Source organism: Cetorhinus maximus, chromosome 2 (assembly GCF_964194155.1).
Source record: "Cetorhinus maximus chromosome 2, sCetMax3.hap1.1, whole genome shotgun sequence".
NCBI classification, from domain to species: Eukaryota; Metazoa; Chordata; class Chondrichthyes; order Lamniformes; family Cetorhinidae; genus Cetorhinus; species Cetorhinus maximus.
This window is the reverse complement of record NC_135880.1, coordinates 115,398,990-115,418,642: the sequence shown is the minus strand read 5'-3', so window position 1 is coordinate 115,418,642 and position 19,653 is coordinate 115,398,990. Positions and strand designations below refer to the sequence as shown.

At 44.8% G+C, this 19,653-nt stretch overlaps 1 protein-coding gene across 4 annotated transcripts in view; it reads right to left on the bottom strand.

The window, feature by feature from the left end:
• The window catches only part of syk (spleen tyrosine kinase), a 177,997-nt gene that overhangs the window by 125,071 nt on the left and 33,273 nt on the right, over window positions 1-19,653 (bottom strand). Inside the window, exon 1 of one of the 4 annotated variants that reach the window (XM_078568685.1) lies at window positions 16,294-16,384. The exons of the other annotated variants lie outside the window; for them this stretch is intronic. The gene's annotated coding sequence lies outside the window, so the exon portion shown is untranslated. Of the gene's footprint in view, window positions 1-16,293; window positions 16,385-19,653 lie in introns of those variants that run through there. 4 annotated transcript variants of the gene reach the window in all.

Sequence of the window (19,653 nt, the reverse complement as noted above, 5' to 3'; positions counted from 1 at the left end):
GCCCCACAAGGAAATTTTCAGCTCTCTATGCCCTCGGCTTCCCTCGTCCTCCCCTCCATGGGAATGATCTATTGACCACTGCTCAAAAACATTTACCTGAATACTAGAGACCAATCCTTGGGTCCCCATGGTTGACCTTCTGACACCCAAAAACCCTTTCTGCCCACCAGCCAGTTAATTCTTTCTGCTGGATTTGGGCAGGACCATTGCTGGAGATTGTAGTTTAAAATCTTCAAGACCTTGTGCAGTTAGGGATCATAGCGTTTCCATCCACCTCAACCCTTGACTGTAGGACTTTCTAGCTGGAAGTTAGAATTAACCCTAGAACTTAGTGTTGCAGTGTATATTTTTGTGTGTGAAACTTTAGTGTCAAAAAGCACCAAAAAAAAGAATAAACTGAAAGAAGCAAATGTAGGAAACACCCAGCACAACAACAAGTTGATAAAATAAACAGGATCTTGCCAATAGAAGTGCAAGCATAATATGATTTTCAGAAACTGTCAGTAATTTCCTTATCTATAACATTTTGTGGTTAAGGTGAGTGATATCAATACTTTGCAGAAACGAATGCTTTTGCATAGAATTTACCGGCCACTGCAGTGGGCCCATCCACCAGCCAGAAAGCCGGTGGCAACCCCGCCATGGCCATTTCCAGGAGCCTTGACGGGATTAAATATCAGGTGGTGCCTTTAAAAGGTGAAGAGACCGCCCTTTGTCTGATCGGCAGCTCTTCAGTCCCAACCACTGGGAACAGTAGTGACTCCTGGGGCTGCAGGAGGCTCAGAGCAGCAATATGAAGGAGGCCCAAGAAGACAGGTGAGTGGGATGGGCTCACCAGGGCCAGTCAGGCAGGCAGCATTGTTGTGTAGGGTGTAGACCTCTTTCAGCAAGCAGCTCTTGTTTCCAGGGATGCCCTCCATGGGACAGTGGGCACCCAATCAAGATGACCATCCCCAAACCTGCAAGCAAACCATCAAGGTATATCCACATGACATGCAGCACCCCCACCCCCCAACTCCCGCCCCCCCACTCCCAGCCATGGTAGAATACCAGTGGTGACAGCAGAATGAGGCCCTTAAGAGCTTCAATTGACCTCTGAGCTGGAATACCATCTCGATTTTCCTCGCCTCACTTAATCGGGGTTGGGGGGGGCGGGGGTAAACATCAGACGTTTAATTCCAGATTTTTATTGAATTCAAATTTCACTACCTGTGTTGGGATTCAAACCCGGGTCTCTGGAATACTCATCCAGTGATAATACAACTACACCACCATCACCTATGCCTACCACCTCCCAGGGAGGGAAATGCAAATTAAATTCCACCCTTTTGGGACTCAATGTCAGCATCAAGCACTCCCAGGTCAGGCATTGCACAGATCGGTTGCAAAACAAAGCGTCCTTTACCTTAATTCAAATATAACCCATTTCCACCTCCTACTCAACCAGTGATACTTTTCATCTCCCACACCAGTAATCTCCTCTCTCAAGTGAGATTGCCAATTTAAATGGTAAGTTTTGCATGGCTGTACACCTGGCATGAGGTCATGCCAGACAGCATGGATCAGAGTGTTAGCCCTGGAGGTTAAAGCATCCAATTAGCCATATAATAACCCAGTGTCACAACAATTATTCTTTAATGCCAATTATTTGCTGCATCATGGGCTTACAAACACTAGAAGCTGGTCCTGAACTGCTGAAACTCATTTCAAATAAGGAACTGCAGTTGCTCGACAGAAAAGACTTTCATTCATCAGTTTTAACTAAGTTCAAGTCTCGGTACCATAACTGAAAGGACAGTGTGTTGACCACTTTAATATTGAATTGTTTAGCACGCAGCTTAGGGTCAGCTGTCCAATTCGAGTCTTCCCATGTTGCAGTCACAATTCAACCACAAGGCAAGTAATTTGTGAAAGCTTTCATGATTCACACGGGAAGTTCACATGAAACTGGCTACATTTCTCAGTTGCAAGAGTCACAATAGTTCCAGCTAAATTGCCTGTCCTGGAATTTGATTAGAAGAATTTTTTTGCAATTTGTGAACTGAAATATTGGGCTTCCGGTGGCAGCTGCTTACTGTGAAGACTGTAGTTTCCAAAGTGGCAGGGATGTGGTGATATTAACATGCGACAGTTGGCCCTTAGAAGATGTGACAGTGCCCATCACAAATTGCTGGTGGAAAATCAAAACTTCATCGTACCATTTTAGGGGTGGGAGACAGATGGTAAAAACACATAATGAGCTGGAGAAGAGATAGAAAAAAAATGTGGAACAACCACACAAAGTACTCAGTGAAATAAAGCCTTGAGTATGGTGAGAGCCATGATCCATATCTTTACATTCATAAGGCCTCTCTGACATATTGCCCATCATGGATCATGTTATAACTCATGGGCATTTGCAAGAGTAAAAGTTATAAATTCAGCCTATTTGCTACAAATCTTCCAACTGCTTCTCTAGGTGCATTGGACGTGAATAAGAGTCTATAAGAGGCTCACTCGTCCAGCATCAATTTGTTGAGGGATTGGTTGAAGAGAGCTATAATGCAGGGCTTAATCCATATATATATCACTGGCCATGTTGAGAATATGCCTATCAGGTAAGAGGTAGACACGAATAAGGCTGTTTTCTTTTCAGGTGATCGCACAACCAGCCCATCCTATCACCATCTCTCCCTTCACTATGCAAATGACAGTAGGCATGCCAGAAATCAGGCATGGCCGGACAGCCACAGTGGAAAAGGGCATAGCAGAAGCCGAAGCACGGTTATCTTAGACACCAACACAAAGAGAAACAGGACCACCCCAATCCCAAGTGACATCTCCTGAGGTTGAGTCCAGCCAGCAAACTTACTTGAGTATCACTTGGAAGTCAGATTAAGATTTTAAAAAATGCACAAAATGTGCTAACAGGAAGGAAATCATTTATACACAGTATCAAGTAGGGAAATAAATTGGTTGCACTTTATTTGATCTTTTTCCTGAATGTTTTTTTGTGATGGTGCAGAATAAGGGGACAGCTCAGCAACTGATTGGCATAGATGGTAGTTGACACTGCAAAGCACAATGTTGTGTATGGTATTTTGGGTCACTTGGTTAAAAGCATGGGGACAGGTGCGTTTGTTCTAGGGTGGCTCAGTTACTTAGCTGAATGTGTTCTGTATGGCATTATAGTTATCCTGTCTGCAAATGTGTTTCTGTGGTGACAGTTTTGTTATCATAAGGGTCTCCAGGTTCAGCCTTGACTAAAACTGGGCCTCCTGTTCCTCTTCCATCTCCATATGATTAGGCTGCATTGTATTGGAAACATAATGCATCAGATAGCAATTATTTTGGAGATATTTGCTTGAAACATAAAAAGTGGAAGGGTGTAGAGCAATAGTCTCATTTGCATCATTATGAATGAATTATGAGGTTCTGCAAATTCTGGTTAAGCTACAAATGCCAAATAGAATAGTTTAGTGTGAATTATGAGTGGGATCCTTGCAATTTCAGTTAGCGATAATTGTCCAGTCCCTGGTTGGATGATGAGCCATCTGGAAAATAAGTTAGGCCAAATAGGATTTCTTCTCATACCGTGAAGACTTGTGTCATAAGTGTCAAAGGCCAAGGAATACTGTTTGGTTTGGCCTTTTGTGGACTATTTTTGTGAGCTATATTTCAGCAGATTTCATCTTAAAGGCAGCCCAAATTCGAGAACATTTTATGATGATAATAGTCTTATATGAAGGTTGAATCAAATTGGTTGGAAAATTGGGTGCCTAGAAGTTCTGTGTTGTCACAAGTCCTTAATTTATTCTGTTTGATGCAACAGTAAACTATGCAATGTAATAATTTTGGCACTGTGGGCAACTGTTCAGAAATGAAGCCACCGGCTTTGATAAGAGAATGAATTGGAAGCTGGGTAAAAGTATTACATTTTTATTGTACTTTATTAGGTTTTTCTTCCTGCCCTGTGGGTTCTGTCTTATTTAAGCACAACACATTTACAATGGAACAGGTGGTGAATCCACATGATTTCCTGTATTGTGGGTTTCTCGACAGTCAGAACTGTCAAGTCCAGATGCCTTAACTTTCAGCACTATTGCTTTTTACAGTCTATTTAAACCTTCTGACAAGTCAGTGGCTATTCGGAGTTTACAAATTATGATGAGCCATTGACATTATGCTTAGTAACTGAAACACCTTTGTAAAAATTTACAGCACGGAAAAGCATCTTGCCTATAATGGTCAACAAGTAGCCACCCAGCCTAATCCCACTTTCCTGCTCTTGATTTGTAGCCTTCTCGGTTGAGGCACTTCAAGTGCATATCCAAGTACTTTTTTTTTTAAAGTTGAGGGTTTCTGCCTCTGCTACCCTCTCAGGCAGTGAATTCCAGATTCTCACCACCTTCTGGGTAAAAAACATTCCCCTTGAATCCCTCTAAACCTCATATCTCCTTCCCCTCCCCCTTTATGGACCTTTTAATCAAGGAGAATACGGCTTTCTTATCCACTCTATCGGGACACCTCAATTTTATACGCTTCAGTTAGGTTTCCCCTCAGCCTCCTGTCTGGTTTTGTTTCATTTATTGATGGGCATTAGTGCCTTACATTCAGCTGACGCAGGCTATCAAAGGGATCACTAATACTGCCTGTATCCAATTTTATATTCCCAGTGTAAACACAGCAACGACTATTTTCTGAATTTCTCCTAGTACATTGCTGGGTAGGTTTTATTCCAGCAATATTTGATAGTAGCACAATGTAAACTTTTTGTAGGTTCAGCATGAGGGAGGTGGTGGCATAGGACTGGTAATGCTCTGGGGATCTGCGTTTGAATCCCACCACAGCAGGTGGTAGAATTTGAATTCAATAAAAATCTGGAATTAAAATGTTGATTGTCATAAAAACTCAGCTGGTTCACTAATGCCCTTTAGGGAAGGAAATTTGCCATGCTCACCTGGTCGGCCTACATGTGCCTCCAGATCTGCAGTAATGTGGGTGACTCTTAAATGCCCTCTGAAATGACTGAACAAGTCACTCAGTCATATCAAACCACTAAAAAGCAAAATGAAAAAAAAGGAATGAAACCGGACAGAGCACCTGGCATTAACCTAGGCACCAGAAACAACAATGGCAAACTCAGCCCTGTCGGCCCTGCAAAGTCCTCTTGTGCCAAAATTGGGAGAGCTGTCTCACGGATTCATACCTTACGGATAATGTCCCAGACACGATCACCACCATCCCTGTGTATATCCTGTCCCCACCACCAGGACGGACCCAGCAGAGGTGGCAGCAGAGTGGTACACAGTCAGGAGGCAGTTACCCTGGGAGTCCTCAACATTGACTCCAGACCCCATGATGTCTGATGGCATCAGGTCAAATGTGGACAAGGAAATGTACCCCCCACACATCAGCATGTTGAACACTGAAGGACTTGGAGGAAGCACTGAAGGTGGCAAGTGTGCAGAATGTACTCTGGGTGGGGACTTCAATGTCCATCAACATGAGTGGTATCAGCACCACAGACTGTGCTGACCGAGTCCTAACGGAGACAGCTGCTAGACTGGGTTTGCGGCAGATGGTGAGGGAGCCAACAAGAAGTAAAAACATACTTGACCTCATCCTCACCAACCTGCCTGCCACAGATGCATCTGTCCATGACAGTATCAGTAGGAGGGATCACCGCGCAATCCTTGTGGAGACAAAGTCCTGTCTTCACATTGAGGATACCCTCCATTTTGCTGCGTGGCAACAACCACCTTGCTAAATGGGATAAATTTTGAACAGATCTAGCAACTCAAGACTGGGCATCCATGAGGCGCTGTGGGCCACCAGCAGCAGAACAGTGCTCAACCACAATCTGTAACCCCATGGCCCCCCATATCCCCCACTCTACCAATACCAGAAAGCCAGGGGATCAGCCCTGGTTCAATGAAGAGTGCAGGAGGACATGCCAGGAGCAGCACCAGGCATACCTAAAAATGAGGTGTCAGCCTGGTGAAGCTACAACACAGGACAAACAGCATAAGCAGCGAGTGATAGACAGAGCTAAGTGATCCTACAACCAACGAATCAGATCTAAGCTCTGCAGTCCTGCCACATCCAGCTGTGAATGGTGACGGACAATTAAACAACTCACTGGAGAAGGCGGCTCCACAAATATCCCCATCCTCAATGACGGAGGAGCCCAGAACATCAGTGCAAAAGATAAGGCTAAAGCATTTGCTACAATCTTCAGCCAGAACTCCCGACTGGATCGGCCTCCTCCAGAGGTCCCAAGCATCACAGATGCAAGTCTTCAGCCAATTCGATTCACTCCATGTGACATCAAGAAATGTCTGAAGGCACTGGATACTGCAAAGGCTATGGGCCCTGACAATATTCTGGCAATAGTACTGAAGATTGTGCTCCAGAACTTGCCGTGCCCCTAGCCAAGCTGTCTCAGTACAGCTACAACACTGGCATCTACCCAGCTGCATGGAAAATTGCCCAGGTATGTCCTGTGCAGAAAAAGCAGGGCAAATCCAACCTGGCCAATTACCGCCCCATCAGTCTACTCTCCATCATCAGTAAAGGGATGGAAAGTGTCATCAACAGTGCTATCAAGCTTCACTTGCTTAGCAATAACCTGCTCACCGGTTTGGGTTCCACCAGGATCACTCAGCTTCTGACCTCATTACGGTCTTGTATCAAACATGGACAAAAGAGCTGAACTCCCGAGGGGAGGTAAGATTGACTGCCCTTGACTTAAAAGCAGCATTTGACCGAGTGTGGCATCAAGGAGCCCCAGCAAAACTGGAGTCAATGGGAATCAGGGGGGAAACTCTCCGCTGATTGGAATCATACCTAGCACAAAGGAAGAAGCTGTTGGAGGTCAATCATCTCAGTTCCAGGACATCATTGCAGGAGTTCCCCAGGGTGGTGTCCTAGGCCCAACCATCTTCAGCTGCTTCAACAAGGACCTTCCTTCCATCATAAGGTCACAAGTGGGGATATTCATTGATGATTGCACATTGTTCAGCACCATTTGCAACTCCTCAGGTACTGAAACAGTCCATGTCAAAATGCAGCAAGACCTGGACAATATCCAGGCTTGGGCTGACAAGTGGCAAGTAGCATTTGCGCCACACAAGTGCCAAGCAATGACCATCTCCAACAAGAGAGAATCTAAACATCGCCCCTTTACATTCAATGGCATTACCATTGCTGAATCCTCCACTATCAAAATCTTGGGGATTACCATTGACCAGAAACTGAACTGGACTAGCCATATAAATACTGTGGCTATAAGAGCAGGTCAGGGGCTAGGAATCCTGTGGCGAGTAACTCACCTCCTGACTCCCAAAAGCTGCCCACCATCTACAAGGCACAAGTCAGAAGTATGATGGAATACACTCCACTTGCCTGGGTGAGTGCAGCTCCAACAACACTCAAGAAGTTTGATACCATCCAGGACAAAACAGCCCGCTTGACTGGCCGCATCCACGAACATTCACTACCTTCACCACCAAAGCACAGAGGCAGCAGTGTGTACCATCTACAAGATACACTGCAAAAATTCAACAAGGCTCCTTAGGCAGCACCTTCCAAGCCCACAACCATTACCATCTAGGACAAGGGCAGCAGATAGATGGGAACATCACCACCTGGATGTACCCCACCCCCAAGCCACTCAGCGTCCTGACTTGGAAATATACCACTGTTCCTTCACTGTTGCTGGGTCAAAATCCTGGAACTCCCTTCCTAACAGCACTGTAGGTGTACCTACACCACAGGGACTGCAGCAATTCAAAAAGGCAGCTCACCACCACCGTCTCAAGGGCAATTAGGGATGGGCAATAAATGCCGGCCTAGCCAGCGACGCCCACTTTCCATAAACGAAATGGCAGTCTTCTTTTTCAGTCCTTTGCCTGACAGCAGGTCCGACCCACAACACTGCAATCTGCATCACAGGGTAGGGCAAGGAGGCAGGTCCTGAATCCATCCCAGCCAGAATGGGGATTGAAACCTGTGCTGTTGGCACAAGTCTGATTTCCCCCCACTCCCAAGGAGTCTTAGTTGCTATGGCAATACATACACTTTTGCATGCAAATTGTAGCCTGGAGCTATGGAACATGGCTGACTAGAAATCTCTCCCACTCTTAACCATGTGCCATTAGCATATGTTGGAAGGATTTACAAATCTGGCCACATGATGAACACACCTTCCTTGGCCATCAAGCCCTAGAGTGGGACTTGAACCCAGAGCTTCTGGCTTAGAAGCAGGAATGCTACCCACTACACCACAAGACTTCCTAGCAAAACCATATCTATGTATACTACATTGATTCTATGCTATCTTCAGAATATTTGAACTGAAACTTGATTCTGCTTCCCCTTTCCACAATAAACACAATTAGGTCTTAAGGACAACACACTCGTGGGACAGGAAAATAAATTAAAGATCAAACAAACCGAATGTTCCTTTCAAGTTTTGCCATCTGATGCTAGTGGCTCAAAGAATCATAAATTGTTACGAAAGCTTCCAATGCATTCAAAATCTGAATGATCCAAACTGAGGCCAATTTTTGTTTTTAATTTCCAAACATCTAAATTGTGTCCTGGATGCCGATAAAGTGCTGGCATGACTGATGTGTAGCATCAGAGTAGAAGTCAGCCACATTGTCAAAACTCTACAGAGTCCCTAAATGACACAGTGGCTGCAGAAAGCTGGATTGCAGCATCTGTCTTGGAGATTGCAATATCAATGTGGCTAGCACGTACTGCATAGACTATTCCATTAAACAGAAGAGAAACATCACTTAGGAGTTGAGAAAACTTTCAAGCTGCAGAGATCTGGGACCGATCATCCAGGATTTGGTGTTTATATATTGATTGGCTTGAAGAGAGACAAGCAGTGCTGCTGACACTTTGTTCCTCCAAAAGTATTCTAAGTAATGCTGCTAACATGGCACAACTTACCAATGGTAAGTTTACTGGTGTATTCCAGCTCAAACTTTCGAACTTTGGTTTGCAGGATTACTGGAACTCTTTGGGAAGAATTCCAAATCCCAGTGACAGGTTCATATTTCATAAATAAACCAATTTACCTGAGCAACCATCAACATTGCGAGAGTACTGCAGACCGGGCGACTGATAATTTGCTATGTAGAGGATCTTAGGTGTGAGCACACATCCTATGAGTCCACACAAAGGACACTGGTGTTCCACAGCATTGCATGATTTGACTACATATATTGTTGCCAAAGTGGAAAAGAAAATAATCGGTCAGGTGGACATGCTGAATACTAGGCCCTATGGGATGAATTTTCGGGCCCCGTTGAGGTCGGAAACGGAGGTGGATTCAGCCTGAAAATACCGGCACAGGCTGGCATGTTCATTTCCAAACTCCATTCCCAGTGCAGCCATTTTTGTTGAGGTGACTTCAGGACCGGCTGGGCTACCTGGCCCCTTGAGTGGGTAGCCAATTCAGCTCATTAAGAGCTTTGTTAAGCACAGTTAAAGGCAGCCAGTTGGAAATTCCCAGTCAGGCTCCAGTTTCCCAGCACAATGGGGGACGGGTGGAGTGGGAGTTTAGCTTCCTGCAGGCAGGCACCATGCGGCAGGCTGGCAGGGGGGGGGGGGGGGGGGGTGGGATCAGGTGTGGGGGAGGCAGCAACGGTCCAGGTTGACCTGTCCGAAAGGCTCTTCTTATCTGCCAGGGTGCAGCTGTAGCCAAAGGCTCCCGTGTACAGGGATTTCTGCATGCCCCCGCCAGCTCAACTCCACCAGCCATCCTCCCCACCCCCTCCCCCACAATGGTGGCCTGGCTGCTTTTTCTGTTTTTATTTAAAGTTATAAAAAAAGTTGATAAGATGGCACTTCCACGTTGAAGCAGTCCCTCTGCTATTTATCCTCTAATGCAGCCTGCTGGAAGGCCTCCAATTGGCCCTCCAGCTTCAAAAGCCTGCCTGCTGCCCTAAATTGGTCAAGGAACCTGTCTCCTTGCTAATTAATGGGGTGCTTCTGTAAAAATCCCAAATAATTTCTGTTTCGCCCCGGGGAAGGTACAGAAACACTGCCGACTCCTATACGTTAATGTTATTTCTATTCACCTGTTCTGTGAAAATGTTAGAAGTTAGACTAAAACAATGGGTGGAATCATCTGTGCGCGCTGGCGTTGGGCATGCTCAGCGGTATGAGCTGACAATATGGTGAGAAGGCCAAAAATTGGTTTCACGACGTCGTGAAACCAGTTTGTGATTGATGGCAGCCCGCATTACCCGCCATTGGACATCGGGAACCTCACTGTAATACATCTGCATATCATTATAAGGCCAGTCCGCCGGAATCATCCCCCCCTGCTGGATCGTCCATCTATGTTTTTTACAACTACACATAAGTGACATTCATCTGGTGAGCTGCACTTTGCTTGGGACTTCGAGGTGTGTTTGCCTATCTTGGTTCGGGCGGCACTCACAGTCAGTACCAGGCTTCGCATACAGCATCACAGCACTTTTAGGGGGGCTCACAGGCAAGTCTCTACCTACCAGACCAGCCATAAAGCGGGGGTGGTTTTGTACAGCAGCAGGGCTAAGGCTTGCTTGGGCTACAGGGTGAGGGCTGTACTGAGGAAGGGGGTATCCTAGGGTTTGTTTGGGGCACATGTCGATCTGTGCAAGTAGCCTCAAGATGGTGAGGGCTGAGGGGGCAGTCTCCAGAGAAGATGAGGCCAGATGGAGATGTGGGGATGTGAGTGAGTGAGGCCAGATGAATATGTGGGGATGTGAGTGAGTGAGGCCAGATGGAGATGTGGGGATGTGAGTGAGTGAGGCCAGATGGAGATGTGGGGATGTGAGTGAGTGAGGCCAGATGGAGATGTGGGGATGTGAGTGAGTGAGGCCAGATGGAGATGTGGGGATGTGAGTGAGTGAGGCCAGATGGAGATGTGGGGATGTGAGTGAGTGAGGCCAGATGGAGATGTGGGGATGTGAGTGAGTGAGGCCAGATGGAGATGTGGGGATGTGAGTGAGTGAGGCCAGATGGAGATGTGGGGATGTGAGTGAGTGAGGCCAGATGGAGATGCGGGGATGTGAGTGAGGCCAGATGGAGATGTGGGGATGTGAGTGAGTGAGGCCAGATGGAGACGTGGGGATGTGAGTGAGTGAGGCCAGATGGAGATGTGGGGATGTGAGTGAGTGAGGCCTGATGGAGATGTGGGGATGTGAGTGAGTGAGGCCAGATGGAGATGGGGGGATGTGAGTGAGTGAGGCCAGATGGAGACGTGGGGATGTGAGTGAGTGAGGCCAGATGGAGATGTGGGGATGTGAGGCCAGATGGAGATGTGGGGATGTGAGTGAGTGAGGTCAGATGGAGATGTGAGTGAGTGAGTGAGTGAGTGAGTGAGTGAGTGAGTGAGTGAGTGAGTGAGTGAGTGAGTGAGGTGATGTCCCTACAGTGAGTGAGGTGCCAATGAATGTGTGGTGGGCTTGAGTGTGTGAGTTTAGAGTGATGAGATGTTTGCCATGCCCTGGCAGCACAGATAAGATCATTTATCCTCTATCTGCATTGGATGGCCAACCTGTTCTGTGCAGCACTGGCACTGATCACCACAGCCATTGTCTACCAATGTTGCTGCCCCTCCTGTGGCCAGATCGGGGGTTGAGGACTTCACGGCGGGCCTCCACAGCATTCAAAAGGCGCTCGATGGACGTACCACTAAACCTCGGGGCTGCAGTCTTCCTGCCTTTTGGGGCCTTGTCTTATTTGCAGCAGTCCTGGGCTGGAAGCACTGAGAGGTGTGCACACGGCTGTACTTTAAATGTGGCGCCTGGCATGAAGAAGCAGTGAGGTGACGGCGTGGCAGGTGAATCAGAGCCCTCTCACCATAATTAATGCAGTGGGTTTGGGATGATACTGCGAAAAAAGCTGGCATCGCGGCCAGCAGATAAAATGTCATTTTACCTGTCCACTACCACTCAGTGCAAATTTGGGATGATTCTGTCCAATGTTTAGCATTAAAAATTTTTGTAGAACACCACCTTCATGTTTCTAAAAAAAGATTTTTTGTTACATTGGCAAGTATTTCTAAGTTACCTTTAAAAAAACTCTAAGCTAAACGAGGAATCATATCATCCAATTGTTACTCTATAATGAGTCAGCTGCAGTATGGTTGAAGCACTGTAACTGGTCCCAGTGCCCCTAGATTAGGAAGAAAGGGGATTCCCACTCCTGATGGATCTTTACTGTAAATATCAGGATGATGTCAGAACTACATTCAGTTGTGATGTTGCACAATGTTTGATAAAATAGCCAATGCTCAGGCCTGGATTTTCCTGGACAAAGCTGCTCAAATTTGAGCAATACAGAGATAGTCTGGTAAAGGAAATTGCACAGGGAGGCCTTCGCTGATACCCTTCACTAAGGAATGGTTGCTCCAACTCTCCTCCACTGACCTCATTATCCGATTTTACTAAGCCTGCCTCATGACTTGTAGGGATATCGCTTCGTAGTCTCAAGTATTTTTTTCTCGGGGTGCCCAGTTCCCACTCCTAGAATGCACCAACAGCATAAACGAGGCTGTGCTGGGATCAGCCATATGAACCAGAGGCAGGTTGTGAAGGGCAGAGGTTACTGAACACAACAGCTCTTGAAAAGATTGTGAAGTATGGAACTACATAAGAAATAGGAGCTGGAGTAAAGCCCCTCCTACATTCAATACGATCAGGGCTGATCTTCTGCCTTAACTCCCTTTTCCCACCCGCTTCCCATATCCCTTGATGCACTGAGTGACCACAAATTTGTCTCTCTCAGCCTTAAATATATTAAACGCTGAAGCATCTACAACCCTCTGGGGTGAAGAATTCCAAAGATTCACATCCCTTTGAGTGCAGAAATTCCCATCTCAGTCCTAAATGATTGACCCCTTATCCTGAGACTCTGCCCTTGTGTTCTAGATTCCCCAGCACACCTCTCAGTCTCTAGCCTGATGGACCCCTTCAGAATGTTTCATTAGACCCTAAAACCAGGTGATCACTGTTTTTAAAAGGTATTACCTGCTATTTCCAAAGAACTTAAAGCCAGAATGACAAGGTGGGGGGAAACCTAGCGAATCCAGCATTATACACACAGGCACCACGTGGCATTAGGTACCCAACATTAGGCCACCTACAGCCAAGGAGGTTATACATGGAGCTCCCTCAAAGGCAGTGTATGAAAAGGCTGTGGTTTCCTCCAGAATCACTGAGCAAATTATGCCAGCTGTTGGCACCAGATTCTTTCTACCAAGGGCAAAGCCTTGTTGATGGCTGTAAAGGTTACTGCAGCTCTGAACACATGCCACTGGACCGTTCCAGGCTGCCTTATTTAAAAAAAGGCAATCCGCTGTGCATCATTACATTGAGTAGGTGCTGGATACCCTCTTCAGGCAGGTTCAAAATTTCATGGAAGGATGTCTCCACTTTGGACCAAAGATCTGGTGGGGCAGAACATGCGTCCAGTGCTCTGCCCCAGTGCTGGGATTCATTCTGTATGCTCAAGGGGCAATCAGCAGGATTCCCACCATCAAAAAGCAGATGACCAGGCTGTGCAGGGATGGAAAATTTCACCAGTGCTTCAGCGGGAACTGACAGAAAGGGATCTTACTGGGGCAACAGTAACCTGGAGATGGTAGAATTATTCTCACTGAGGGCCTCAGCCAAGATCAAAGTCATCATTAATTAAGTGCTGGGAGCAACCTGGAGGGACATGATACCCTTTCCCTTCATTCAGGGAAACTCAGATTCTTTACAACTGCATCCTGGAGCCCAATGTCGCCTTCCACGTGGCAGCTCTGGGAAGTGGTGTCAACTGGGCCAGCCAGTAGGGAAGTTTCTGAGACATGGGCCCTGACCCCAGCCTCGATTTGCATGTGGCAGGTGGGGAAGAAATGGTCAGTATTAGTCCTGGGAAGAAAATTCCAATCATAGTAGGGAGACAGCAGTATAGCACGCTACACACCATTCTCATCCATAATCTTACCTGAAAACTGGAGATCAGTAATTGCATTACCAACCTGAACCTTCCCCATCCTCCTTCAATTTTCCTATTTCTCACTACCTCTCTGGTGTGTCTTCCCAGGAGCTGTACAGCATCCTCCCCATACTTAAGAATCTGATGACTGCCCTTCTAACTCTCATGACACTTTGTTCTTGCTGATTATGGGCAACTTTTTCTGATGCTAAGAACAAGAATATACAAAGCGGCAAGTAATTAACTTAAATCTGAATGGTACCAAGGTTTCTGCATTTTGATTATATTTACTGGTGCAGGCAACACAGCAATCTCTTCACTTTACACTCAAAATCACCACCCTTGGTTTCATAAAGTAATATAAAGAATGCTGGAATGGTGGGGGATGTGTGGCTGTGAAGTAGGGGGGAGTGGGGTGGGGGCAGGATTATTTTAATAAGTATTTTGTGCATAATACCTGTCCTCATTTCTTTATTTACATTGTGTGGACAGGGATGCTATTTAACTGAGCCATAATTTAATATATGCCTGGATACTTGTGCCTTCACTTACTTTGGCCAACCTAATGCAGCCATTAAAACATTTCCAGCACTGAAAAGTCCATCAGAGAAGTGAAAAGTGGGTGAAAAGAACATTTTGAGTGAAAAGTTAAGAGATGGCTGTGTTGCCTGCACCAATAAACATAATCAGAATGGATTGCCTGCAGAAACCTTGATGCCATTCAGATTTAAGCTAATTACTTGCCAACCACCATGATGGCCGGGAGTTTACTGGAATCGGCATCAACCTCCTAGTGTCTATTGAAAGCAATCTGGGAGATTTTAAAACAATATTTCAAGCAAATAAATTAATATAATGCACATAATTAGCACGGAAGCTCATCATTCATTGTGAAACGGTGATCTGATTGTGTACTTGGCAGCGTGATGACATAAAACATAAACTGGTATTGATGCACACGTGTACTGTACTCATGAACGTTTGTTGCCTGTTATTTTCCCACCGAGTGACTTGAGACAAAAGTGAGCGCTGCTGCGAGATAAATTATTCAAGCCGAGAAATCTTTTTTCCCGCCTAGACTCGAGGTAAAAGGAGCACTGCTGCTAGCAAGAGGTAGGTTGAAAGCTGGATGGATTTAGTCCTAGCTGATTTTTAAAAAAAAATAAAACAATTGTGTGAGCTGCTGAGAATCCATACCGGAAGTTTTAGCTGGTATGAAATAGACTTTTGCGATGGGTTCGATTGAAGCCTACGTATGTTTTTCTCTCTTGCGCTCCCTTAGAAAACTCTTTTGAGCTATCAACAGTCACAGATTGCAACTCTTTTCGAGTACAATCACAGTTCTTGGTTTCCGGGAGTGGGACATGAACCCACAACCCTCTGATTCAAAGGCGAGGGTGCTATGAACTGAGCCACAGCTGAACCTGCACATACTGCGCCGCCGGCTTTCTGTGATGTACAGAACATGTCCAGGCAGAGTTAGCAACCCTACTTGGGTGAGGTAGAGCAGGCTGGCTGAGGAACGTTATCCCACCAACAGTCAGTACCTTTAGGGAAGATCAGCAGAAAAATGAAAAAGAGCAGAGCTAAGCATAACTATGCATTTTTAAAAAATATCAATTATTTAATTGCTATGTCTCATAGTGATTGAGATAGCCCTTGTCAATCCATGGTAGCAGAATTATATCTGTCAAACAAGTTATGGTTTTACAAACAAAAAGTTTTGATAAATTTTTCATAATGTATAATTACCCACCTGGTTGCAAAAGGCAACCAGCATTCGCCTCCCTTGTGAATGCTATTCTACTGAACTGAATATGATTCTATTACTGGTAAAAACATCTAGATTACCAGTTTCACTTCTCTTTGGTTTAAAGTAATATGATTGCAAAATTTGCATAAAATTGTAATATTGGGCTTAAAGATAGTACTTAGTAGGTGTTGTGCAAAAGAGCTGTGGGTCATGATTCCACTTAAGACAATTCTAATATATTGTACATTTGTTATATCATCTTTTACAGCCATGTGCTAATACTTTATTCAGTACACTTTCCTGTCTTAACACCAAGCTAATTTATCATAAAGAAATAAAATGCATTAGCTAATGTGTGTGTCTCTCACAAAACATGGAGTGGAATACATGTCATTATACTATCGTAAGCAAGCTACGCACAGGTGTGATGCTGGCTGTTAAGAAATGTAATAATCAGCACAGAGAGTAATTTAGATTTTGCTCAACTTATTAACTCTGAGTGTGGTCATAGAAAAAATTACTATTTTTTCTGCACTTGAAGTTCAGCTTTCTTTTAAAACTCTGCATACCTTTCACTGTGCCTTGCTTTTGCTTCCTTCAGGCCCCAAGTTTTCTGGTATAAGTTCAGACATATGCCTTCCAGAATCTTTGTTGCTGATCCTACCTAAGTCCATGGATCTGGGGAGTTCCCTTAACTTACAATAACTGGCACCCACAACAGTGGGCACACCTAGGTTGCCCAACACTGAACACAGACTGAAAATTGGGCAGAGTTCCAGGAAACAATGGTGAGCCTCTCTATTACAAAGGGGCCATTTTGGGAGTCAAGGATACAATCCTGGTCTGGACCCCCAGGTGGTCCCAACATGGACCAATTGCCTGAGAGGAATGCCAGATCTAGTTTTTTTTTAAAAAAGTGTTGATTAATCACTTTGAAACTCTGGAATGTGCCTTGGCCCGACTCCCTTTACGATGGTCTTGTTTAAGGCAGGAAGAAGCTCCACCCCACAAAATAGTCTAAATACTTTGGGTCAAAGCCTGAACCCAAAGCCTGGATTCCAGCTGCTCCAGGGGACTCTTGCAAATGTTGCAGCAGGAATGCACTGGAACGACGATAGATTTTCAGGATCATTGCATTAATGGAAGTTTTAACAGTACGAAAATAAGGATAGGGGAGTTGAAGCACAAAGACTGACAGTAAGTGAAACAGGTCTAACCGGACGCTACCACAGTGTCACAATAGATTCAATGAATTGACAGGAGCAGTAAAGGTAGATGGTAAAGCAGTCTTGTGTCAAGACTAATTAATAACCTGGAATCATAGAAACTAGCGTGCACTGCAGGTCACAAGTATTTCAGCATCATCATTGTGGGGTGCCATGATGACTAAGAAATTAAAAACTGCAGTTATTCACATGCATCCAGGTCTTGTGAAATGTCTCCATTCGAGTTACAGTTCTCAGCAGGAAAAGGTGTACAGGCCATTAAAACTATTCACTCTTGAAGTATGAGAGTAAAGAAGTTTAGTACAATTATATAGGGCCTTGGGGAAACTACAAATGGAGTACTGTTTACAGTTTTGGTCTCCTTACATTGGAGGGAGTGCACTGACCATTCAATAGACTGATTACTGGGAAGAGGAGATTATCTGATGAGGAGAGATTGAGTAGACTAGGCCAATATACCCTGGATCTTAGAAGACCGAGAGGTGATCTCATTGAAACATTTAGAATTCTTAGCTTTGATAGGCTTGATACTGGAAGAATGTTTCCTCTGGCTGGGGAGTCTGGAACCCAGGGTCACAATCTCAGAATAAGGAGTTGGCCATTTAGACCTGAGATGAGGAGAGATTTCTTCACTCAGTGTTATGAGGCTTTGGAATTCTCTACCTCAGGGATGCTGAATCATTGAACATATTAAAAACATAATTTGATAGATTTTTTGGATATTAAGGGGAATCAAAGGACATAGGGGATAGAATGGGATAGTGGAGTTGAGGTTGAAGATCAATCATGTTCTTACTGAATAGCATAGCTGACTCGGAGGTCTGTATGGCCTATTTCTAATCCCATTTCTAATGTTCTGTTTGTGATGACGGATGTATATTTTTATATGTTTGTGATTGTTTTCTGTGTAGAGAGCTGTGGGTGTGTGTATGTGTCCAGGGTTAATTAAACAGGGGGAAGGTTACTAGAGACAGGTTGTCTGTGAAGTCTAAGAGATGAAAGGTTGAAGATGTTAGGTTTGTGCATTTGTAATGAGAGGTTATGGTGGTTTTTGTTACAAGTAAATAGGTTGGAAATTTGCATTTTGAGGTAAGCATTTTGGGGAAATTGGTTTTTCAGCTGGTGACAAGGAACATTTGTATTTTACAAGGGTTCCGTGAGTAAACAAGGGAAGGCATGTTAAATTTTATGACCAGAAATTAGAGGCAAAATAGAAAACATGAAAGTTTTTTATATTTGGAGTAGTTGAATTTTGAAGAGATGTTTGAGGACAAAGGAACCTGAGATGAAAGGGAAAAAGATATTTAAGGAAAGGGATGTTTATCTGTTGAGTTGCTGTGGGGAGCAACTCCCCAAAAGCAGAAGACAAAAGTTGGATAGCCTGCAGCCCAAGTGAGTTTGTAGAGGCCAATTGAATGCTTAAGAATTTAAAGATACCTTATATGCAGCATATCTATGCAGGACCCCAATAAGGCAGAAAAAAATTGTTAACAATTACCTCATATCTATAAAAGCTCTTTGTTAATTTTATCTCAATAGAAACAAAAAAATCAAATTGACAGAAGATGCCCCAGAAGAGAGTCTAGGGCCATCATTTTCTGGCCTTGTCGCAGCTGGACCTGCTGCAGGAGATTCAGCGGCCCAGCCAAAAGACCATTGACTTTCAGCGGGACTGGACGATCTCAGCGGTGGGCAGGGCGGAAAATCCCATCCTAGGACTATCATCACTGAGACACACCACCAGAAATTCCTCTGTTCCGTCATCCATGACTAGCAATCACCAGCCCAGAAACAGATACTCTGAGTGAAAGAAATAATGTTGGTAATGAATTTTGTCTGAATGAGTCACATGCACAAGGAAACCAGAGGGTGTGGTAGGGGAAGCGAAAACCTAATGTTCCTCAGTGAAGGCTAAAGAAATGTCATTTATAAAGCAGATAACAACAACTTGTATTTATATAGTTCCTTTAAAATAATGAAACAACCCAAGGCTCCTCACAGGAGTGTTATCAAACAAAATTTGACACCAAGTTACTTAAGAAGATATTAGGTTAAATGATGAAAAGCTTGGTCAAATAGGTATGTTTTAAGGAGGAAAGAGAGGTTGTGGGAAAGAATTCCAGAATTTAGGGCCTCGGCAGCTGAAGGCATGGCCACGAGCAGTGGAGAGATCAAAATCATGGATCAGCAAGAGGCCAGAATTAGAGGGGTGCAGATGTCTCTCAAGGGTTGTAGGGCTAGAGAAGATTATAGTGATAGGGAGGGACAAGGTCATGGAGGGATTTGAAAGAAAAGATGAGAATTTAAAAATCAAGGTGTTGCTTAACTGGGGGCTGGTATAGGAGCGAGCTTGGGAATGATGGCCAAATGGGACTTGGTGGTCTGGATTTTTGTGGCATCATAGAGACTCTGCGGTGATTCCAAAGTGGCAGACAGACTCCAGATCAGGCAGAAACCATTATCGCTGGGGGGGAGGGAGTGTCTCCCACATGTGGGAACTCAGAGGTCCTTTTGAATTCAGTGCTGAGTTCAAACAAACCTCATTTTTGCAGCAACAAGGGTCTTATTCCACAGTGTGGGAATTACAAATCTTTAGAGTAGTCTTAATTTCTCTTGAAGGGTGGATAGGTCTGTAAAACTGTCAAGCTGTCAAGTTATTAAATGCCCAGCCCTTTAAAAATTGAAAATAGCAGCCTGCCTGTG